This window comes from Macrobrachium nipponense, chromosome 20 (assembly GCF_015104395.2).
Source record: "Macrobrachium nipponense isolate FS-2020 chromosome 20, ASM1510439v2, whole genome shotgun sequence".
Classification (NCBI taxonomy): Eukaryota; Metazoa; Arthropoda; class Malacostraca; order Decapoda; family Palaemonidae; genus Macrobrachium; species Macrobrachium nipponense.
The window spans coordinates 58,910,203-58,935,364 of record NC_061089.1 but is presented as its reverse complement, the minus strand read 5'-3'; the positions used below and the strand labels follow the sequence as shown (position 1 = coordinate 58,935,364).

At 35.9% G+C, this 25,162-nt stretch overlaps 1 protein-coding gene and 2 non-coding genes across 3 annotated transcripts in view; all 3 read right to left on the bottom strand.

The window, feature by feature from the left end:
* Window positions 1-25,162, bottom strand: part of LOC135226282 (mediator of RNA polymerase II transcription subunit 30-like) — a 642,192-nt gene that overhangs the window by 178,851 nt on the left and 438,179 nt on the right. The window contains exon 2 of the mRNA XM_064265726.1: window positions 7,529-7,566. The gene's annotated coding sequence lies outside the window, so the exon portion shown is untranslated. The remainder of the gene's footprint in view (window positions 1-7,528; window positions 7,567-25,162) is intronic.
* Trnak-uuu (transfer RNA lysine (anticodon UUU)) lies at window positions 9,115-9,187 on the bottom strand. Its single transcript has one exon. It is a non-coding gene; the product is annotated as a tRNA-Lys (tRNA).
* Window positions 14,726-14,798, bottom strand: Trnak-uuu (transfer RNA lysine (anticodon UUU)). Its single transcript has one exon. It is a non-coding gene; the product is annotated as a tRNA-Lys (tRNA).

Here is a 25,162-nt window from a genome sequence, read left to right as displayed (position 1 = left end):
TAAAACAGAGAGCCTCTCAGCATAGGAATCAACAGAAATATGAATTTGATTCCTTCAAGCGCAAGAAAGAATTGCATTGTAATGTAAAGAGAAAAACAAAAACATCCTTCAAGTCGAAATGCATCCATTCGATCACATAAATGAGATCGATCAAATTTATTACGATAGAAAATGTATTACTGATAGGAGGTCCCTACAACCCTTAAGAGGGCCAAAACGAATTTTCACCTTAAATCTTATTGATAAACAATAAATCCAAAGTCCAACGTTTCACAGGTACGCTTGTGCTAATTCTGCAAAGCTATTAGATGCTGACATTTCAAGGCAGGGGTTCCCGACCTGGGGTAAATGTACCCCCGGTGGTACATTTGTACTCTTCAGGGGGTACATTGGATCTGAGAGAATAGCCCGAACTGTGCAACGTCTTGTCTTATTTTTTGAACTCATTTTAGTAAGCAAAGCTCTTACTTAAGTTATATTCAGAGTAGGGTGAATACCATTTGTTTTTCACTACTATGGAACTTCCCGCGGCTGTAATCTTTCTGTACCCGTAGCGGGTTTGAGTCACTCAGTTTGAGTCACTCACAACTATAGCAAAAGTGTGACAATATCACAATATCAATTTCATTGGTTTTCTTTTTTTATCATAAATTTTAGGGGCACACAGGAATCTATAAGAATGCCCAAGGGGTAATTTCTACTACTACTACTCAAAAAAAGAACACTAGTCATATGGGATAAGCCCACAGGAGCCACTGTCTTGAAATTCAAACTTTCATAGAGTATGGTGCTCATGAGAAAGAACTAGCAGAAGGTAACGGGAAATACAGAAAGAAGAGATAAAAAAGACATTGACAAATTAATAAATAGAGAGAAATGTAAGTAAAACATTACAATACAAGGGGAATCGTGCATCTATACGATTGTGCATAGGGATGAAGGGAGATAATTAAAGAGGGGAGAATAATGCCCACTGACCAAAGTATTGCAAATGTACAGAGCAACTCATACAAAACCCAGAGAGATACGGGTGACTTCTTTACAAACTGCAACCAAACCGTGATCCCGGTGTTCCAGATTACGAAATAAAGAGAAGTCCTTATTCTTCCTTTGTCGAGCGGCAGTTCAAACGAACCTTCACAAAAGAACGGGGAAACCATTGTTTTTCAAAAGAATGGCAATTCACATAAAAACCCACCTTCCCAGCAGGTGCTTTATGTATGAGTATCTATGGGAGGTCTGTCTTCCAGTTTTCCTTAGTTCCTGTTGCTCTCTTTAGTAATAAAAATTCCTTATATTAAGAAATGCAACACTTTGCTGACACCATTATCCTAACCACTTTTGCTAACCATTCCTTATGCAACAGGTATGGTGAGGTACAGCCTAATATTCTAATCTTGCCCAGACCAGACGGAAGACACTAAAAGAGTGTGGATTAATCCCATGAGAAGTCACGGATTGCCTCTTGAGAGAAGGGCGGTGTCAGATATCAAGGAACACAGAAGACGGAAGAGAAGTCGATGGTTTATTTGTGTAAATCACTATTTGGAGCGATAGGAGTTTTGCTTGTCTACAAGGAAGGAATACTGAAATGGTGGTTGTCGGGTGTTATGCGGCGCCAAATGGAACGGATTCTCATTTTTGCTGAATCTGACAGTGGTCAGAATAGCAAGTATCCTGTAAGAGAGAGAGAGAGAGAGAGAGAGAGAGAGAGAGAGAGAGAGAGAGAGAGAGAGAGGCACGTTGCAGGAAATGACAAGGGTGATTTTGGAAGTGTTGAGAGCAGGTCCTACAATCAGACGAAATGCCTTTCATCCAGTCATGTTACGAAGGACTACCCAATATTTAACATCTCAAATCTGAGAACAATACTTATATTGACGTGAGACTGATAACGATTTAGTCACTGGGAGGATGAAACACTCCACGTGCTCGAGATACAAATCCAGTAATTTGGCAAGACCAACCTAAGGAAAATCAGAAACCAGATATACTGACTGAAGAAAAATATTTGACAATATTTCTAAATATTTTACAAAATTTCTATAAAGAATTTTTCTGTTGTTCCAACAGAAACGTAATCTTTCTAGACGTTTCACATATTGCTGTTATGAGAGCAGAAAATACACTCGACCACACTTCCTCGAAATTTCGGGGATTTTCAGACCAATCCAATCACTTGGATTGACAGATGGAAAAACAACTAGGCATTGTATTTAATTGCAAATCTTAACGAAGAACTGTACTCTCCGAGCAGCTGCTAGGCCTTGTCAACTCAAATGACCCTGTCACTCGCACTCTCTCAGCTCAGTTAGTCAATCAATCAAGCTGCAGTATATTTCATTTATGTATAAAATAACATACCCAATATATCAATTATGAAAAAGTCCACTCAGTGTAATTTCTTACTTTCTCTAAGAAAATTGGCTTCTATCCACTTCATCAGTTTTATGCCATGAACTTCCATCTGAGAGAGAGAGAGAGAGAGAGAGAGAGATGCTTTCCAATATGAGAAGCTTCAAGGCATCTCTTGTTTGCTTTGGTTCCAGAGCTGGCAGTCATCACAGCATCCACCAGCACCCGTCGGAGGTTATCACTTCTATGAAGAGGTGACCGAGGGGATTTAAAAAAAAAGGTTTATTCCTATGTGTGTGTGTGTGGGTGGGTGGGTGAAGTCCGACGAAGGGGGAGGGAAGGGTAGAGGAAGATGAAAGGGCACGAGGATAAAGGAGCACAATACGTTGTCTGACAAAGGCCCTGAAGTGAATCTTAATGGTATCTTTTTTGAGTAAAGATATTCCTTCCTAAGAAGTTTTCTTGCTTTACCACTAAACTTTCAGTACATATTTTCTAAGTAAAATAGATATTTCTGAAAGGCACAACCTTGAATTCTGTTAGGTTACTAGTAGTATGTGTGTGTGTGTGTGTGTGTGTGTGTGTGTGTGTGTGAGCAAATATTAAAAAAATATTCTCACATGCTGAGGAACTATAGACGGGAAAAGCTAATTTGAACTGATTCTAATAAGAAATGAATAAACATTAGAATATAGGTGTGATATTTCTGTCAAATTTCATTAATATAGCTTTTAAATAATCAAAAGATTTTTTTCAGATGGTGAAGCACCTGTTTCAATGGGACTTGAATACTAATCAGCGAGTTCCTTTTTTTTTTTTTTTTTTTTTTTTTTTTTTTTTTTTTTTTTTTTTTTTTTTTTTTTTTTTTTTTTACGCAAATCCTAATAATTTTTTGTAAACACATACATATTTATATAATTTGATGCACACCCATTTTGTCTTTTTCCTATATTATCGGTTCGTCTTTCTTTTCGGTTCACTAGCTGTCCCGTAAAATAATTACATCGTCAATGAAAATTCATAATATATATATACATATTGTGACGAAGTGCCAAGTATCTGGTTACTACACTTACCAATAATTAAATGAGTACCTCACAACAGCCAGACACCCGAACATTCATCACAGGTAAAATACGACTGAATACTCTAAAGGCAACAGTGTTCCCTTCAACAACTTACCAATATTGCAGAAAATCAGACTAAGTTCATTAAAACAGGTGTGAGGTAATCTTATGTGTAATGAAATTAAATAAAAGGCATCTCTCCATCAACAACTTTAAAAGTTTAAGTATTTCCCTGATTTCAAAAGTCTAAGTACTACTGTGGTTCTAACTCACATCAATTAAATTGAAGGAAAACAGCTCAATTACCACTCTATGTTTCTACCTAAACAAATACTGGTGAAAAAGAAAACTTATAAAAATTTTAAATACAAAAATTTATTATTAAGCTCAAAAATTTATAAGTGAAATTCACAATCTCAGGGAAATTTACTGATACTTAAAAACAAAGCAAAGTTTAATTAATTCTTGAATTAATTAAGTAAAATTAAATCAAAACTAATTTATCACAAAAATCAAGAAAATTGATTAATTGATCGAAATTCAAAAGTGTTAGGCAATAATTAAAATTTGGAAATTAATTCACATGTGCTAAACAACAATAACACCTGAAAAGAATTCTAAGTAAATGCAAATGAATTCACAAGTGTTAAATTCAATTAAATGTGCAACGATTAATGGTGAAAACAATTAATTTAACTAAATTGTGAATGCAAATGAAAACACAGAAAAATGTGGAAAATACCAAAATTGTAAAAAGCACTGACCACACAGATTATATTACAAAAAAAAAAAAAATACTTCAATAAGAAAATGGATAAATGCACAAAAAATTACTTCAATAAGAAAAATGGATAAATGCACAAAAATTTCACTTCAAATGAAACAAATTAAAATCGTTCTCCAAACCACTGTAACTATTAGTTGCAACTAATAAACCTTGTAATAACACATTACCTTGGTACCAATTGGTTCTGCTGCAGCTAGTTCCAAAATTTCACCACACAGTTCACAATATTTCAAAAAAGAAAAGGCGTCGCTACACACTTGTACAGTGTTTGTTCAGATTCCACATTGAGTACTAAATAATACTAAATAACTCTAAGAAATATCAAATCTGAAATTTACGAGTGACCAATCACTAAGTATAAAATCTTTACGTTAATATGAAATCAAATGTGGAGAGACAGAGAGAGAGAGAGAGAGAGAGAGAGAGAGAGAGATGAGAGCGAGAGAGAGAGAGAGAGAGAGAGGATTATGTCCCGAGGTCTGAAGTCGGAATGAATCTTCCTTTCTTATGGAAGCTTAACAGTGTATTGGGCCGAGAGACAGTGACTTTCATTAAAATTCTCCTTCAAAACAATATCTAAAAAGAAATTGGAATTACAATCACACATAACAAATATTATTAAGTTATTTAAGACAATAAAAGTATTTTAATATGAAAGGAATAATCATTTATAAAGAGAGCAAAACTAAATAACGTCACTTCCCAAAGATAACGTATGCTTAAACAGAAGGTTCTAGAACGATCTTGCGAAAAGATGATGCAATCCTATTGGAACATGGTGAAATTTCCACGCGACTTCTCGAGAAAGACATACACGTTTGAAACCAGACTCGAGTCAGTAAGATTGACAGGATTTCAAAACAAAACGGAGACTTCGAATTCCCCTTATCTTGAGCGATGACAAGTTATGAAAAGCATGGCTAATGTACAATGCAAAAATTTCTCTCTATTTTCACATTCTACGTTATCTTAACTTTTAAATTGTTATGCGAAATCTGAACACACATTTTTAGAACTTCCCATAACTCTAAGCTAAATAAGGAATCTAAAAATGTTGCAAACACTTTTCTAATATTTCATGGTTATATTTCTAACATTCATGGTTATAGAGAGGAAATATGTGTTACGAAAGTAACAACATATAAGAATATATATAATACATACGGAAGACTGTACCATACTGACGCCGCCCTCTCCAAAGGGGAAGCCTATATATACATATATATATATATATAGTATATATACGTATATAGTACAGTGATGCCTTCGTGTTTTGTTTTTGTTTTTAGTCACTCGTCTTCCTTCCTCTACTGGAAATGGTACTTGAGTTTCGTTGGTGTTCTTTTTTGTGTGTTTTTTAGATGAGCAATTATTCTAACTTTATTTTATTATTATAATTTTCAGCTTGAAAATGGGGCTGGTCCCTGAAACGTTGCATTGAATAAACGCCAATATGAAACTGACGTCTCCATTTAAACCCTTACCGCTATGTATTCCGTCTGAGGCTTCCCCTTCGGTTAGTATATATTATAGTTAGTATATATATATATATAATATATATATATATATAGATATATATATATATATACAAATATACACATACACACACAACTGTCAGTTTCTATAGCGGACAGATTTTTGTTATGAATATTGTTATCAAGGAGACGAAAAATTATGTATTTTTCCACACCTACTTATCGATTGACTGGTGACGTATCCATGACATTGCAAAGTGTTCTACTATTTTGGAAAAGTTCTAGGCAGAGAGAGAGAGAGAGGTGAAATTTATAGCATACGACTACGAATATATCTTCAGAGCACCAAAGGCAAGTATCGATACTTAGGAAAGGCTTTCAGTAAATACACCGGCGTTCTTAGGACCAGTTAATGCGGAAAGAAAATGCAATTTTACGACACTGCTGAGGTCGCATTTCACGTTCGGAACACAGGGCTAAGTTGAACTTATAATGTCCAAGAGGGTTATATAAACAGGCGATTTATAAAGAAAAAGAAGATACGAGAACCAGTTTTTTTTAAATTATGATTCGAGAAAAGTTGATACTTGCAACGTGATTTTGTCGTGGTAGGTGGAATTGATTGAATAACAACTTACGTTCACAGAAAACTGGTTGTGTTGGTCGATCGGCACGGTAACTAGATCTTCCTTTAAACTATATTTTCGTGCGTAACAAAGTAAATTTATGCCATATATAACATCATATATATATACATATATATATATATAATATATATATATATATATATATATATATATATATATATTATATATATATATATTTAGAGAGAGAGAGAGAATCTAGCTTTTCGAGTAGCAGCAAGGTTTATAAGATCGCAGGAATATTTCCCATTTTATTCACTATGTCACTCTCCCTTCTCCACCACCCAGAGGGCGTGGCACGTCTTAGGTAGGGCAACTCATCCCCAGCCTTATCTCCTGCCCCACCTTCAGACACCAACCCCTACCTAACAAGAGAACCCCACCATGCACTGTCCTACGGACAGGGACGAGATGACACGTGCCGTCACACAGGGTGGAAAAAACCTCGCATTTCAATTTGACTTTTTCTGTCTTTTCTTCATCTTTCCTCCCTCTCCTTGTGAGCATAATATTATCTCGGCCGACATCAAAAGGATACGCTGTGTTTGACGTGCGCTCTCGCGCGTGCGCCTGGCCGGAGGTTCTTTCATATTGGCCTCCATAAGACTTTCATGAATCTCAAATCGATCGAGTTCGTTTTGTCTTCGACAAGGAATCACTCCGTCTCGTCCCTCGGAGACATCGGAAAAATAGAATTAGAATTTTCCTCGGCGAATACCCGGCCTCTGTGTCTCCATATTCGGGGACGGAAACGCCCAGAATCAACTGCTGACGGAGGTTTCGACTTTACCCCCGACTGACACACAATTAGTCATGGTCGCATACAACGGAGGACGCCGAATCGATGGAAGGGAAAGCGGCCGTTGGAGGATGGGGAGGGAAAAGGAGTTGGGGGTGGTGGTGGTGGTGGTGGTGGTGGTGGGGGTGGGGTGGGGAAATCAAGCAACCAATAAGTGGCTCCTGAAATGAGTGACTTCCTAGGAGTTCGAGGAGAGAGAGAGGAATCCCCGAAAGTGATATTTAGTTCTCTCGAAATCATGATGAAAATAAGACAGTAGAATCACTCAGGGGTCGAATGAAAGATGCACGATTAAGGAATCTTTCATCTGTTATTTTTTTTTTCATTATTTCAGAATAGTGTGTGTTTGTAGCACTTTAGATGGAAGAATTTCATATAAGTACAAGATGAACTTTACTTACTTTAACGGCGCTCTTGAGGTTCCTTTGATAATCAGTCACTGAAAGCAACAAACGGGATATTTTATCAGTTAAACAATTTATATGACAAAATGGACACAATAAGCAGTTTTAAATGAAAGTAACTCATATGAAGGCAAGATGCACAATTTCAATGAAGCTTTGATTTCACAAAGCTTGTGATGTTTCAAGTGAAATTAATTACTGAAAACGGCAAACATGGACATATTAAGAAGGAACACACACAATTATCAATACTTTTATAAAAATGCAGCAATTTGAAATAAAATGAGTTACATGCAGGCAAGATAAACATCACTAACTTTAATGAGACTTTTGAATTCACTTTGCTTTCACCAAACTTGTGGCATTTGGAGCCAAATCAGTAACTGAACGCAACAAGCAGTTCTTCAAATTTGAATAAGTCAAACTTGACCAAGTTTTTTTTTTCTCATTTTCACGGATGAAAATACTTCCTCGCATCTGCACGTTGTTCCAAGCAAATTTTCTCAGTTCTGGAAAACGCTCACAGGGCAATGATCACCAAAAATGAATGATCTCAGAAGCACTTGGAAGTGAGGGAAATTCATCAAATTTTCATTTCAGTACTGAATTTATTTCCCGTTCCATGAGCTCCATTTATTAGTTACTTGGCATCTTCAGGATTTTGTTGTGCAGTAAGTGACAATGGATTTGTAAATGCAAGTAAGCAGTCATCGTCTTCAGAAAAATCACTAAAACGACTATCAAAGGCTTCTTGTAGTAATCTGATTCTTTCAATGTTTTCTGTTAAGCTGCCACTCACGTCATCTTTTTTTTTTTCTTCAACAAATACGGCTTACTGTTAAAAGAAGAAGACTTTTACTAATGATTAATCGATGCTAACGGAACAACGAAATCACAAATAATAATTACTGTGCTTTTAGATGAGACTTGATTTCAGTTAAACTCATTTCTAGCCATAAGTCACTTATATTCATATTATTTTTTTATTCGCTTATTATTATTATAGTATATTTTGTTTCTCTTGTTTATTTTTTATTCATTTCTTCATCATTATTCTTTGGCATGAGCATGCATGGTTTTACTTTGATTATCCGTGGGGTTCTCAGTGTGCCACCTGTAGTCATCGACGGGTTGGCCACCCTAAACAAACCGTTAATTTTAAAAAAACGTTTGCGCTAACCAATTAAAATTATATCCTAAAACAGAGCATTGACAAAAAATGCTTTCGTACTAACTCGTTGAAAAATACATCAACGTTGCAGAAAGGAAAGAGACGAAAACTAGATGAGCACCGTCCCACTTGCTCACGCCGCTGAGCGGAGCGGCCCTTGCGTAAGATGATGACGCAACCTAGTAGACAAAACAGATGGGATGCGACGCCCACAGAACACGTGGTCCCCAGCCTTAACAGCCGCATTCCTGTCCTGTTCTCAGAACAATGAAACCCTCCGTACCACGAAAGACGTCTACTCTGCATTTTAATATTTTAACGCACGAGTCGTCAACGAGGAAGACTTACAATTAATTTGCTTTTTGTTCGCTGAGATACGTAACGCATAATTACCTTTCATTCAAAACGATTCCGCCCGAACAGGGACTCGAACCCTGGACCCTTAGGTTAAAAGCCTAATGCTCTACCGACTGAGCTATCCGGGCTTCCTGGCCATTGTTAATATATATAATATAAGATTAAAAATTAGTGACAAGTTATAAAGAAACTAAGTAGGCTCTATCATTACAGTAAGAACCACTGAAACACACAGACTAGGTATTTATGACTATCATTCATGATAACAATTTCCTAACAAAATTACCAAGCATTCTATCTTATACAACAGTCACACACTGAGGGCGCGAGAAAATGTAATTAATAATGCTGTCGTCCATTTAGTGAAACTTCCTTATAATGACAGAGTAGCAACTGAGAGAGCGCATAAATTCGTCAAAGAAAATAGCAATTTTCATAAGATGATGATTTTCCATTAAGAGCCTAATATCAATGCCACCAACGTAGCACTTGAGAGATCACTAGCACTAAAGATAAGATAGCAGCACCCTTTCAACCCAAAGCTCATATAAACAAGATAATGAAAAAGATTTCCCAAGGATAAATTGTAGGTTAAGTGGTGAGGCCTGTACACAGGTTGCTATTTGGAGCGAAGAATTTCTAGTTGAGATAGAATGAACTATGTCCCAAGAATACTTGCTATGCTGATTAAGAGAAGGAGGGTATACAATGACAGAATTAAAAGAGAGAGAGAGAGAGAGAGAGAGAGAGAGAGAGAGAGAGAGAGAGAGAGAGAGAGAGAGATAATCTTTTCTGAGAAGTACGAGCGCTGTTTGAAAGGCAAACATGTATTATTATCCTAGCTATTTGAAAAACACTCATACCCTACCTAGAGAAAAGATTGTAAAGATACATCTTGCTTTAATTGTCTAGAAGATATATAAGACTGAAGGTAACATATTTCCGCACAGGATTTTGCAGTTTTTTTAATTTTTTCTCACTTTGAATTCCACTTTTCAGTCACATTCATATGATAAAGTATGTCCTGATTTTAACTATTTTAATTAAAATTCGAATCATACACCGGATTTTCATTATTTAATTTTTTGCTTTAAGTTAAAATAATTCTCACAGAAAACTAACGTCTCCATTTCGTCTACATATTGGAGATGCCATCCTTCATGTCTTCAATACATCTACAAGAATCATGATTTTCGTCTTATGAAGTAGCCTAAAGAAATGCTACCCTAAATACTGTTTCTACGGTGGGTCACAGTTGCTTCCATAATTTTATTGTAATTGCAAAAGTTACTACTTTTTAATAATCTCTGGGCTTCTTTTACAGATTACATTTGTTACCTACAGTTTCACTGCTTCATTCCGAATTTCACCAGTTTTCAAGCGATTTTTAGTTACTTTCTTTTTATAACAATAGCAGGACCAATATAAATTGTAAACAACACTAGCAGTAGTAGTAGCAGTGTCGTGTGTATGTAACGGCTCTACGAAAGGATTAGAGTCAGTTTACCGAATGAATGAGTTTTTTTTCTCTTATCTTCCTAAATTTGACAACTAAATTACATTTTTCCTGTCTCTTCCAGCTTATTCGATAAAACTAAGAAGACTTCTTCAAGAACAGACTCCTCTCCAAAGTCTCAAAATGGGAGATATTTACCCTCTTTGGTGGCAGAGACTCAGAAACTCGCCTAACAAGTGTCTCGCGGTTAGAGGCCCAGGCACTCGTCACAAAATTATAAGAGATAAACGGAGATTAAAAACTAAGGGGCTAAGTATTCAAGGCCAAATCTTAGGTGGCAAAGATGATTTTGGCAGTCTCCAGTATTTTCTGGTTACTGCTAATTAGATTCTTCAACTAGATTTACAGAAGATACCTTCATTTTCCTCTTGATTTTTTGGAATGAGTCTGATTGATAAGGGAGTAATTTTCCACATGCTGTTCGATGATATGCTCTCCATCCGTTGTTTGACACTGTGCAGGCTTTTAATCAACAAAACTTAATTTCTTTACAATAACAACTTAATAATAATAATATAATAATAATAATAACAAATATGCCAAATTAGCATTATATCAAATTATTGGCTGCAGAAAACACAAGGACTCGTTAAAAACTGTAAGATGTCTCGTACGTCTTGTTGAAATAGTCTTTAGAACTACTGAAACCACATACCATTCAGTAGCAAAAACTACGAATAATTTGGATAATACACTAAACATAAAAAATATCGACCCTAATCCAGCGACGAAAATTGGGTCAGATTTGGGACCATCGGTGAAAATTTGCACAACAATTTCATGCCTAAAAAAAGGGGGAGAAATCAATAATGAATCTTACACGTCTCTCTTTCTATAGTTCAGAAATCTGCATTGACGGCAAATTAAATCTCGACAGGCTATTCAAAAGAAACAGAACTCCTTTCTCCTATTCTTCTGTGCCAAGGTAATCAAAACGTTGCTAACATTTGCATAATTAAATTTCAGGACCATTTACACAGGTTATTGGTCCGATTATCTTCGCCAAAGCATTTTTGGATTTTAAGTTCACGGTTTTATTCGCTTTATGACTTCTTGAATTTTCGTAACCTACTGCATAATATTAAGACTACTATTATTTTATGAATACTGTTTACTAACTTTTGTATTTTTCTTTCTTAGAGGAAGTCACAATTAGGTGATTCTACGACACTGATTAAAAATTATTCGAAATGTACAACCGTATAGTATAAATTTTGATTTATTGACCTTGAGAGAGAGAGAGAGAGAGAGAGAGGAGGAGAGAGAAAGGAGAGAGACGAGAGAGAAGAGAGGGATGCGAGAGAGAGAGAGAGAGAGAGAGAGAGAGATTATTCCTCACGTGCATTATTTCCTAACCAAATTCGAAAAATCAACATGGAAAAACAGCGTAAAGAGACGATCTACTTGAATATTCAGACACCTGAATGAATAATTCATTGCCATTAACTATTCTCTTGCATTGTTGGTCTATATCTGCAGTGTAAATAAAAGACAACTTAAGATTAAGGATTAAAAGGAAGGAAAGGCAATAAATAAAAACAGACTAAGAAACTAAAAGAAGCTGGGAAGATGACTGATTACATCTCGTAAGGGGATCGCTATCGAGATGCTACAAGTTTTGCTCTCTCTCTCTCTCTCTGCGTAATTATGGTTAACACTACCGACAGCCTTTGTTAAATTGTTGTATAAAACATTCATTAAATGGATGTAAACTCATATAAAAAAGGAAAAATAGAGAAAGAAAAATACTTGAAGCCTGGGTGTGTATACATCTGTATATCACCGACAGGCTGAAAACAGGTGTAAGAAACAGGTGGTAGTACAATAAACGTTCAGAAGCTCTATCACCTGTCCGTCCTAGATGAACTAAAGGTCAGTCACCTTTGAATTTACTTTTTAAGGGTTTAGAGAGGTAGTGGGATTCTTTGTGAAACAATACCAAAGATCTTCTGGTAAGCTTCTGGCACATGAATCTTAGGCTAAGAAGGCTGCAAATCTTCCCCCAATGTCAGACGAGCCCATCCACACGCTGTGAATCAGTTGTGTCAATGACCCCACTAGTGTTCTCGTGAATTTATTTTTACTATTATTTTTTCCTACCACCGCTTGTTTTCTTCCACTTTTACAGGAGATACTGTTATAAAAGCATAAGACACGGAAGATTTAAGATTGTACAGGATCTTGTGTACAAAATTTATCAATTTTCCCTTAGAATAAATACTCTTTTCGCTTATTTAGTATATCGGAACTCTTCACCAAAGTTCATTTACAGCCGTTATTTGATTTTCGTGTAATCGTGGTAATAGAATAATTAAGTGGGGTAAATGGTACTCCCCAATTCGATGGCTAAAGATTACAGCTTGTCAGTTTAACAATATTATGGAATATAGAATGGAACATGAAATTTAAGCCAAATGCCAAGCGCTGGGACCTATGATGTCATTCAGCGCTGCAGATGAAAAAAAGTAAAAATGTTTTAAAGAAGTAATAGGAGGAAAACCTCGTAGTTGCACTATTGTTAGGAGCGGGTGGGAAGTAAGATGGAAGAAAGAGACAATGAGCAGAGGTAAAGTAAAAGGAATAAAAGGGGTTGCAGCTATGAGCCAAAGGGGCGCTGCAAAGAACTTAAGTAATGCCTTCAGTGCACCGCGTGAGGTGCACTGACGGCAGTAACCTCCTGTTAAGGATAATATTATGAAGAATTTTCATATATTAGCTTTGTATGTGGATATTTAATCCAAATGGCTACAGTATGCTGACGGGGCTGTGAAGGAAGATGACAGAGCAAGTTCAACGTTTGACTTGTGTATTTCTGATGATAGTAACGCCGAGCTTTTAATGGCAAAGGTAATGGGAGACAGTATATTAAACCTAGTAGAGCAATCTTGAATTTCATTAAGCAAACGTACACTTCAGCACAATTTCCTTGCTACAGGAAAGGAAGGGGAAAGGTGCTTACTGCGATTCGCAGAACCGACAAACATCTCGACAGCAAATCTGCAAGTGATTCTTCCGGATAAAATTCACCATAATTAGGTTAGGAACGTCGAATAACTAGAGTCTTTCAGGAACTGAAGTATTCCAGAAAAATAAAAGTAAATGAAATTAGCATAACTTGCTTTTACGCGATTTTATTTTTTTTAAGATTCTTGTAGTTTGTTTGTTTGTTTGTATGATGTTTTAACATTGCATGGAACCAGTGGTTATTCAGCAAAGGGACCAACGGATTTACGTGACTTCCGAACCACGTCGAAAGTGAATTTCTATCACCAGAAATACACATCTCTGACCCCTCAATGGAATGGATTTTTGTTGTGCAATGGCCATATAACTTTCTCTCACAGGCTTAAGGGTTAAGAATTTCTGATTACAATTTCTGATTACAATGTTATTATAAAACTATCATCCATTCCCGACTGCATTCACGGCCTACTTTCTTATCGCACAGCTTTGCATCTCTACATCAAATTCCTTCTCCGACTTTTATATCACTCAATCTGCAAAGACATTGAGCAGCAACGGAGACGTGACGTTTTTACACCCATGCATTCACTCTCGTTTACGTATTTTAACCTACTCTTCCATTATGAAAACTGGTAATTGCTGTTTACAAATAATCTTGAATACACTCCACATTATTTGTATATATACATTATATATATATATATATATATATATATATATATATATATATATATATATATACACACACACATATATATATATATATATTATAGATTATATCAGATGAGAGAGAGAGAGAGAGAGAGAGAGAATGATGTGCGGGAGGTATACATGATAAGTCTCTTGTTTCTAAAATTTTTGAACAAAATTAACTATATTTCCGGTTTGCCTTTAACCGCTGTAAAACCGATCGCAACAACGATCAACGAGACATACAACAAAGATATCGAACTGACTACAGTAGTGATCGAAACTTATTACAAACACCATTAATTTGAAGACAGCGGAAAGGACTTCTGACATTAATTTTACCCTTTCTTTAAAAGGTCCTTGCTCACTGAATTCACACACGGAAAGTCCTGCTTATGAGATATGCTCATAAATTTATGGGCATTTTTGCTCGGTTCCTTATCCTCGTCGAAATTCCTTGTGGTAAGTGAAACCAGCTAGGAAGGGAAAAAGTTACCGCCCGAACAGGGACTCGAACCCTGGACCCTCAGGTTAAAAGCCTGATGCTCTACCGACTGAGCTATCCGGGCTTGAGAAGATGGGTATACAAACGTGAAATCATTTGTCCAAATGAATGCAAATTAACCTTAGCGTTGCACTGTTAAGCGCTGACCTTTTAAATAAAGCAAGTTTAATGTGTTAGTAAGAAGAGAGATGCAAAATAAATAAAAGCCTTACCAAAGGTGGAACATAATCAAGAAAATGATGATAATAAGAATACACCAGGATCAGCCTCTAGTGAGCGGGATCCTGTAAACGACGGACGAGTGGGAAAAGGCCACCCCAAGGTCCTTGGGCAAACCGACCGCATCCCTGTTGACCGCCATCTGGCCACCCGGCCCGGACCAGGGTAAAGAGATGAACACTCTCTCCCAAGGTTTTGCTCTCTTCACCTTGGGGAGGACAACGTGAGCGAGAGTCGTTTACCTGTTTACCTGTGGGTCCTCTGTTTGCAAATTCCGGCATAAACAACGAGACTTACTGACAAACCTACAAGATTATTTCCCTACCCAACCTCATCTCTAACTTGGTCTTTATAATGTCTCAATTTGCAAAGTATGATTATTAGTCAACTGTCCATCCTTACAAAAAACAGTTATCGGTTACATGGGCTCATTCTTTGATTACTGAGGAAAATACCAAGCCAAAATGCTACCCTAAAGGTCAACTGTAAGCACATGGTTGCTGTTCATTGTAATGGCATTTTACTCCTATAGATTCTATATTCGCAATAAATATGTTCCATAAAATATGATGGTAAGGGGTGGAAGCACTCTCGCACGGAGATATTACTCAGTGCTACCAATGTGAGCTGCTATTCTTACAGTTGTTAACAACATAATTATACATTAGCGGTAGACTTACAGGCCTGCACTATCCTGAAAAATTATATGAATTGTTCTAAGCCTCTGCTTAAGTAAGTAAACTCATGCTGAACACCCAAGTGATGGTTTACATAGCGATGAATTTTTCGTAGCCCGGTTCCCAGCCCCTAGTCCCTAGTAATCTTCATCCCTATCCCTCCCTGTTCCTTGTTGCTCTGATGCACCTTCTCAAACTATGACCTGTCCCCCATCCCTAGTGCCCAGTTGTCTTCATCCTCATCACTGTCCCCAAGCTAATGGGTTGGTTGCCCTGATGCATTTTCTCAAACTATTTCTATTGAAATCATCTTCCTCCACTGAACCCTTCTCCAAATCCCGCTTCAATTTATCATGCCATCTAATCTTCTGCTATCCTCTCAATCTTCTACCCTGAGCAGATTCCACCCAGGCTATCTTCACTCCCTACCCCTCGCTTGTCCTTACCATATACCCACACCCCAGTAGTAGGAAGATATAATATTACATACTGTATACACATAAACAACATAAAAAATTAATACAAAATAACATAAACACTGAAGATGATTAAATCCAGTTAATTAAATGATAAAGGTGCTCCCCTCAATGGGATATCTCCCGACATCGAATGCAAAATAATCCCTAATACGTATACTACAAATAGAGTACAGGTTATAGTGTTTCAAGAGTTTAAATAATCAACCCTGTTTCCTTAAAAGACTTCACAAAATTTGCCAACCACGCACTTCATGGTGTCAATATTAACAAGTGATGGGCAGGGCCGGATTAAATAAATTTTAATTTAATAAGGTTAGTATTGTAATCGGGCACTTATATTACCCATACTAGCCAAATTGAAAATTTTATTATTAAGTTTGACAATAACATGATGCTCGTACATACGAATGTTACGAATGTTTGTGTCACTATGGATGTACGTTGTGTTTCAAATTGTAATGATTTGTGGCTGCAAAATAACATACCTCAGTATTCTTTGTATTACGGCCAAATCTAGTTTCTAAGGCGTGTCATAGTTAGAATACAACATAACTCGTTAATCTATATGTCTCACGCGAGATAATAGCATCTATATCCAAATTGACTTAATTATAATAACGGGTTACGCTAGTCACGCTTACGGTTCCCTAATGTTCAGATGAAATGTTCAAAGAATCAGCCTCCGGCTACAATGTTAAAAGTTTCCAAGAGTAAGAAGACATTATATATTTTAACTTGTAACAGACAGTAATTACGTTAAACATCTTTCCCCTTCTCAATCATTAATCATAACTAAACAATTGCCAAGCAAATAGAGCAGGAAGTGAGATCTACGCTAAAGTTGTGATTGAATAAAAAGTCACACGCTCTGAAACCCTCCTCCTCTTCCTCCCCTCTAGTGGTGTCAGCGCTTGAAAAATTTGTTCAAGATCTTGAAAAATTAACCATGGTCTTGAAAGCTTGAAAAAAAAGTTAAAATCCCGGAAATCGTGAAAAATCTATACCGAATAACATATAACTCCATAAGAAAGAATGAGCTATTATAATTATAAGTGTTAGTTACATTATTATTTTTATATAAATAATTGTAACTGTATATGTGTAAAAAATATGGTAAGAACAACTTATGCTTATTTTATTTTGTGTTTATGCATATTAATAACATCAGAAGAGTAGTCCCACTGCAGTATTTCCTAAATAAAACTGTCCTACTAATATATTAGTATTACTGTATTTTGGCTACTAGATTAATTAGACTATAGTTTGTAGTGTATGCATAAGAGTTAGAAAGGGGGCCTCCCACCAGAGTGGGCCCCAGGCCTCCCACCAGCTTAATCCGGCCCTGTGGCTTAGCAAAATTTTTAGAGCCTGACCCATCCACAATCTACAGACTGGTTAATTTGTAAATGCAGAGTGTACACAGTGTATGAATTCAAGAATATTTTGGAACCTTGCTTTGTATAAAACTTTTAGCAAGAATGTTCACTAATAAAAGAGATGAGGAACTGGGAAGGATGAGTAACCTCTACGTTATCTTTCTAGCCAGCAATCTACAATGCTTATATAAGGAGCTTAAAAACTAGATTAAATTCATACATTTCTTCTGAAATATGGGAAACTCATCCTGGCACTCAATCAATTTTGAAAGTAGGTCTCCTCCATCCTTATTTCCTACATTGTGTATATCATTTCTCCTCTTCATTTTTTACGCACTCTTCATTTGTGAGAGTTCACTACTCTTTTCAGACTGATATCACGGGAGCATAGTCAGTTTTCTAACATAAAAATCTCTCTTTAGATAAACGGTGATAAACCTTGAAAAGTTTACAGCACCTGGACTTGAATCTTCTAGCACACGTCTTTAATTACAGGATAAAATCATAGATTTATTACTGGCAGTATATCGATAGTATTAAGAGGTCACCTTTTAAAATATAAGCTCTATGAAATTTCAGTGTATTCCAAATAATAGCCAACCCTTGTACGTTATTGAATTCTGCAAATTAGCATATTTCAGTATGTTTTGTAAACCAGATGTTAAAACATCATCGGAAAAGTATCAGCAACACTTAGAAAAAAAATGTCTCCCTCATGAGTGCTCCTGACCTTTCACCAACAAATTTAGGTGATCAATATATATTTCAGGCTAAAATGAGATGCCTGAAGTCTGGGTATTCAATATTGATGAAACTAAATGACAATGGTCAATTTGGTTTTACTTCATATAGTTAACTTGTGGTGAATACCAATGAAGATTTGACAATTAATCACGTTGAATATTCTCTCTGTTTTCATAAAGCACGGATTCTTCCGAATACATTCACTTACAAGTGGAGCAGCTTGGCTTGAGAGTTACATTTGATACTAAAGTCCGTTGTTAGTCTCGAAAGTTTAGTTGCTTTACTTCACTAAAATCCTTTAGGTAACAGGAAGTGGTCAATCATGAAAAGGTCATCACCCAGACAGGGACCTGAACTCTGGATCCTTAAGTTACAAGCCTAATGCTCTCCTGACTGAACTATCCAGGCTTCATTAACCAGGAAATAGCATAAGTTTTTATTTACTGGAAAAAAAATCACATATTCATGACAGGCAGCATAATGAAAGTAAGAAAAGATCACCTCTTGTGATATTCCAGATAGCTACACACAGAACATGAGACAATGATTGTCCGTTAAAAGAATAGAAAAAAAAATGACTTCATACCAAATCCAAATACCAGCCTCCCTCTCTTTACTATTGAATTTTGTACATTAGCACAACACAGAATCTTTTGGAAATAGGAAGTTAAAGCAGAGTTCCTGACCACAATCACTAACGAACTTAAATGATCAGTATATAGATGGCCAAACCTATGCCTGAAGCCTTATAATTCAATAATGATACAACTATTGATAATACTCATTTAAATGTTTCTCCTTCATATGATTAACTTTGTGTGGATAGTGGCTAAAAATTTGATAATTCACCACCTTAAAAACGCTCTATGATTAAAAAGAACATGAACTTTACGAAAGCATTCCCTAAACTTGTGTTGTTGCTTTTCTGTACAGCATTATGTTCTAACTTCTAAACTAGAGGAATTAAGGCCTGTCCACACAAGCGGGCCTGATCGGCGTGCTCCGGGGTCAACGGGCAAATTCTGGCGGGCTTACCCATGAATGTTGTCCACACCGGTGAGGCGATGGAAAGGTGGGCGTGCCCGACGATGCCAGTAGTGTGTTCAGTGCGGTATGATAAACATGGTGCCTACCGCAAAGAAGAAGATATTGTGTAGCATGATAATTGCTTTGTGTGTGATGAAAAAGAAGAAAAAGAAGAGAATATGGTGCAAAGAATGGCTCAGTGAAAGAAATGTATATGGTTAACGTACGTCTGCCAGGGTCGAAGCTCAAGCCATTGGGCACCACCATGGTGATTTTGCTACAAGAGCCATCGGGCAATTTGACGGTTTGCCTGTCAAGTGTGCCCGTTAGAGGGGAGGTCCGCCGATCAGGCCCGGTCGTGTGGACAGGCCTTTAGTTGGTTATTTAGACTCTGCGGTTTATTTGATTTCCCTCATTGGAATCCTCAAGACAACATGTGATAAATACTGAAGAGTTCCCTGCCTGGAGAGGGAACTTAGGTTAACAGCTAAATTCTCAACTGGTTGAACGATCCAGGGTTTATTATCTGTGAAATGAGTGAGACTTCAGTGTAAAGGAAAAATGCTTATGGAAACTTTAGCTTATTTCAGCAAGTTATTTACACAGTGCGAAACAATGACTTAATTCGTTAAGGGAAGGGAACAGATGGAAAGACTCCTTTTTCAATTCCAAATAAAAGCCTCCTCTTCTTCACAACTAAATTCTGCACATGCAAATTTTGTACTCGTAAATAGGAAACTAAAATACCATCTGTAAGGTATCAGTGAATGTAAGCAGTGCTCCTGACCACAGTCACCATATGATTAATATAGAGTTGGGCTAAACCAGTATGCCTGAAGCCTTGGAGTTCAATATTGACGAAACTAGGACAAAATGCTCACTTGGTACTTAGTCAAATGACTAACTTCTGATGGATACCAAAAAAGATTTGGCAACTCACGAACTTCAAAACTTTTTCTACTATCATTAAATACATGGTTCTTTCGTGGAAATTCTCCAAACAGAAGTTGTTGTTACTTAGTTACTCTCCTACATTAAAATACTTCAGATAACATTAGCTGACAGAGCTTGAAAAAGTCAGCACCCAGACAGGGACTTGAATCTGGATTCTTAGGTTAAAATCCTAATGCTCTACAGACAACTCTCCGAGCTTAATTTACTGTGACATAGCAAGCAGTTCTAATCACGACAAAAAATAATTGATTCATTACAAGGAGCATACCAAAAGAAAGGAGAAATTGTCTCTTGCAATATAGGCCTAATTAGAATTTCTGCATATTCTAGGAAGTTATTTATAGAATATGAAACAATGACTTAACCCTCTTACGCCGGAGCCCTAAAAATCAAAACGTCTCCCGTATGCCGGGCCTGGTTTGGAGTGAGCGCGGAAGTGGAAAAAATAATTTTTTCAAAAAATTACAGCGCGCGTACTTTTGAAGATTAAGAGTTCATTTTTGGCTCCTTTTTTTGTCATTGCCTGAAGTTTAGAATGCAACCATCAAAAATGAAAAATGATATCATTATCATATGTAAATAATGCGATATATGGTAGCGAAAAAAAAAAAATTCATACATAATTGTATTCAAATCACGCTGTGCAGAAAACGGTCAAAGCTAACCAGTTACTTTTTTTTGCGTTGTATTGTACACTAAATTGCGATCATTTTGATATATAATATATTGTAAAACAATAAAAGCAACACCGGAAAAATATTATCACAAAATGATGTACGAATTCGTAACGAGCGGACGTAAAAAAATGTTATTTTCAAAAATTCACCGTAATTCTAAATAATGTTCTAGAGACTTCCAATTTGTTTCAAAATTAAGACAAATGATTGAATATTACGATACTGTAAGAGTTTTAGATTAGAATTGCAGATTTCGACCATTTCGGACGAGTTAAATTTGACCGAATGTCGAAATTTTAATATATATATTTTTTATATGGACATATTTCGAAGATCGAAAAAGCTACAACCTTCAATTATTTTTTATTGTATTCTTCATGAATTTGCGCACATTTTGATATATGAAACTCTATAAAAAGGCTAATATGAAAAGGAGCAAATATTAGGATAATGCCATGTACGTATTTCGGAGACTTGCGGCCGCGAATCGGCGCGCGGAGTGAAGGTAAATATATTTTTCAAAAATTCACCATAAATCACAATATTGTTTTAGAGACTTCAAATTTGTTTCAAAATGAAGAAAAATGACAGAATATTACTAGGCCGTAAGAGTTTTAGCTTACAATTGCGTTTTTTCAACTATTTCGGTAGAGTCAAATTTGACCGAACGTGGTTTTTTTTTCTATTTATCGTGATTTATATGCAACTATTTCGAAAAAAGAGAAAAGCTACAACCTTCAATCATTTTTAGTTGTATTCTACATGAAATTACGCACATTTTCATATATAAAACTTTATGTAACAGCTAATTTTAAATGGTGCAAACATTTCGACAATCGCACAAAAAAATTCTGATTTTTTCGGAAGTTACCGCGCGAACGTAATGTTTTTTTTTTCATAAATTCACCATAAATCGAAATATTGTGCTAGAGACTTCCAAGTCGTTGCAAAATGAAGGTAAATGATTGAATATTACTAGAATATAAGAGTTTTAGCTTACAATTGCGTTTTTCGACCATTTCGGTAGAGTCAAAGTTGACCGAAAGTTGAAATTTTTGCACTTAACGTTATTTATATGAAAATATTTCAAAACTGATAAAAGCTACAACCATGGGTTGTTTTTTGTTGTATTGTGCATGAAATTGCGCACATTTCCATATATAAAAAACTTTATGTAACGGCAAATTTAAAACAAAAGGGTGCAAACATTAGGACAATCGCACGAAAAAAATTTTTTTATCGGAAGTTATCGCACGAACGTAAGGAAAAAGTTTTTCATAAATTCACCATAAATCGAAATATTGTGCTAGAGACGTCCAATTTGTTGCAAAATGAAGGCAAATGATTGAATATTACTATAATGTAAGAGTTGTAGCTTAAAATTGCGTTTCTCGACCATTTCTGTAGAGTCAAAGTTGACCGAAGGTTGAAATTTTTGCACTTATCGTTATTTATATGAAAATATTTCAAAACTGATGAAAGCTACAATCATGAATATTTTTTAGTTGTATTGTGCATGAAATTGCGCACATTTTCATATATAATACTTCATGTAAAGGATAATTTAAAATGGTGCAATAATTATGTCAAAGTGACGAAATAATTTCCGAGATGTGTCACTGATACTTTTTAGTGCGATAAGAAAGAAATTCGTGCTTGCGCGCCTGCGTAGCGATTGTAAACAAAACAACGCCTTGATCCGTGAACTCCCAGCATCCCCCAAGGCGCGTGATACAAAAGTTTTCGGCTGGTAGGCCTATAAGTATTTTTCCGCGAATTTTTAAAAAAACTTTTTTGAGCCGACGTATGATACGTCCAATCGGCATACGGGAGACATTTTGACTCGACGTTTAATACGTCCAATCGGCGTAAGAGGGTTAATCTGTTACTAGAATAGTAAAAAAAACAAGAATTCATTTCCAGTTCAAAATACTAACCTCCCCATCTATACTATGGAATTGTTCATATTACCGCATCTCACAACATTTTATAAATAGGAATTTAAAGCTCTTATGCAGATGAGCAGTATATGTGACCCCCCCCCACAAAAAAAAAAAAAAAAAAACTTAGGTGATCAATGTATAGTCCTGGCTAAGCCAGTATATGCATGAAACATGAGAATACAATATTAATGAAACAAACTGATAATGTTTCATATGATTAATCTGTGGTGGTCATTGAAGAAGACTTGACAAATCATTACCATGAAAACTTTCTATCATTATGAAGCATGTGGCTTTTTTCAGAACAGTCCCTAACCAAGTGTTGCTCATTCTAACCATAGTATTTTATGTACTGGGGGCTTTTGCTGTTAGTTAGTCTCTACGGTTTATAGCTGCTTTTCTTCACCAAAGTCTTTCAAATAACAGGAGGTATATAAGTTTGAAAAGGTCATCGCCCGGACAGGGACTTAAACCCTGGACCCTTAGGTTAAAAGCCTAATGCTCTACCGACTGAGCTATCTTCATTAACAGTGAAAAAGCGAGAGTTTTTACTAAATGGAAAAAATTCATATATTCATTTCAGGCAGCATATCAAAAGAATGTTCCACATAGTTAATTATAGAATATGAAAAAATTACTTAAGTTTGCTAAAGGGTTCAAAACTTTTGCCAAACATGCATGTCATAGTGTCAATACTGATAAGTTTAGCCGAACTTTAGAAGAGTGATATAATTCCATAATCTGCAGGCTGGTTAATTTTGTAAATGTGGAATGTACATTAGCATTCCTTCAGGAATATTATGAAACCTTGTGACATAGAAAACTTTGGAAAAGAATGTACACTGGTAAAGGAGATACTGGAACTGGGAAGGACCATTATCTTCTACTGTATCATTCTAGCCAGTAATCTGCAATGCTTGTAAAACAAACTACTGAATTCCAGTGAATTTATAGAATACCTTTTTGGAAATATAGAAACTGGATTGTTACCATTCTTATCCTTATCTTATGTATCTTAGGCATTCAGAAAAGAAATGTACTTTCAAATTAAAAATCATAAATTTTTCAAGAAGGTCCACTCCATTCTTATTCCTATATTGTGTATAGTATCTCTCTTCTTTTATCAAGCATTCCGTACTTGTAAGAGTTCACTACTCTTATCAGACTGATATCACTGGAGCGTAATCGTGTTCTAACACCAAAGTCTCTCAAGTTAACTGAAGGTGGTGAAGCTTAAAAAAAGTTACAATGCCCAGACAGGTACCTAAACCATCTAGCACGAGTTTTTAATCACAAGAAAAAGTAAAAAAAATGCATTACAGGCAGTATAACAATAGTAATAAGAGATTGCTAAATTGTAATATAAACTCTATGAAAACGTCAGCATATTACAGAAGGTTGTATACAGTATATAAAACAAGGAGTAAATCTGTTAAGAGAACTGGAGAAGACTTCTTTTCTTATTCCAAATAATAGCCTTTCCCTCTGGATCAGTGAACTCTGCACATTAGCACATTTCAGTATCTTTAGGAAACTAGATCTTCAAACACTTGGAAAGTTACCAGTAACCCTTAGCAAAAAATTCAGCTCTATTATCAAGTAAGGAGTGCTCCTGACCTCAGTCGCCAACTTCAGGGATCAATATATATTTGAGGTTATACTAATATGCCTGAAATCTGGGATTTAAATGTTGATAAAAGTTGATGATAATGCTAATTTGGTGTTACTTTATATAATTAATTTTTGGTGGATACTGATGAAGATTTGACTATTCATCTTCTTGAAAATTGTCTCTATTTTCAAAAAGTAAGTATTCTTTCGAGTACATTCTGTTAACAGGAGGTGTAACTTGGGTTGAGATTGTTACATTTTATATTTTGAAGACCGTTATTAGTCCTGGGGGCTTACTATGAGATTCAGGGCCTCTGTAACACGGTTTTTTCGCAATAACTTTTTATCTGTGCATTTCATTAATATAACGCTTATTCAGAATACACATTATATCTACACATAAATTTTGACTGTATTCTGCATTACGTAGGTTGAATAAATTTGGTACTTATAATGTAAAAGTGATTAGAAAATTTAACTTCTGGCTATAAAAACTCATTTCTCGAGTAGTTGTAAGAAGTGCTAAATGATCCTCATGGATCCCAGCAGTTGGCCTAAACGTTTAATTCATGTATATTACTGCTATTACTACTGTTGCGGCACTACTGCTACAGTGGTATTACTACGCTAGCACAGTTACCCCACCCACATCTATGTATCGTTCCGTCATTCATAAAGTCTTTGTCATGTTTTTTCACTGTGCAAAAAGCCATGGCCTCCTA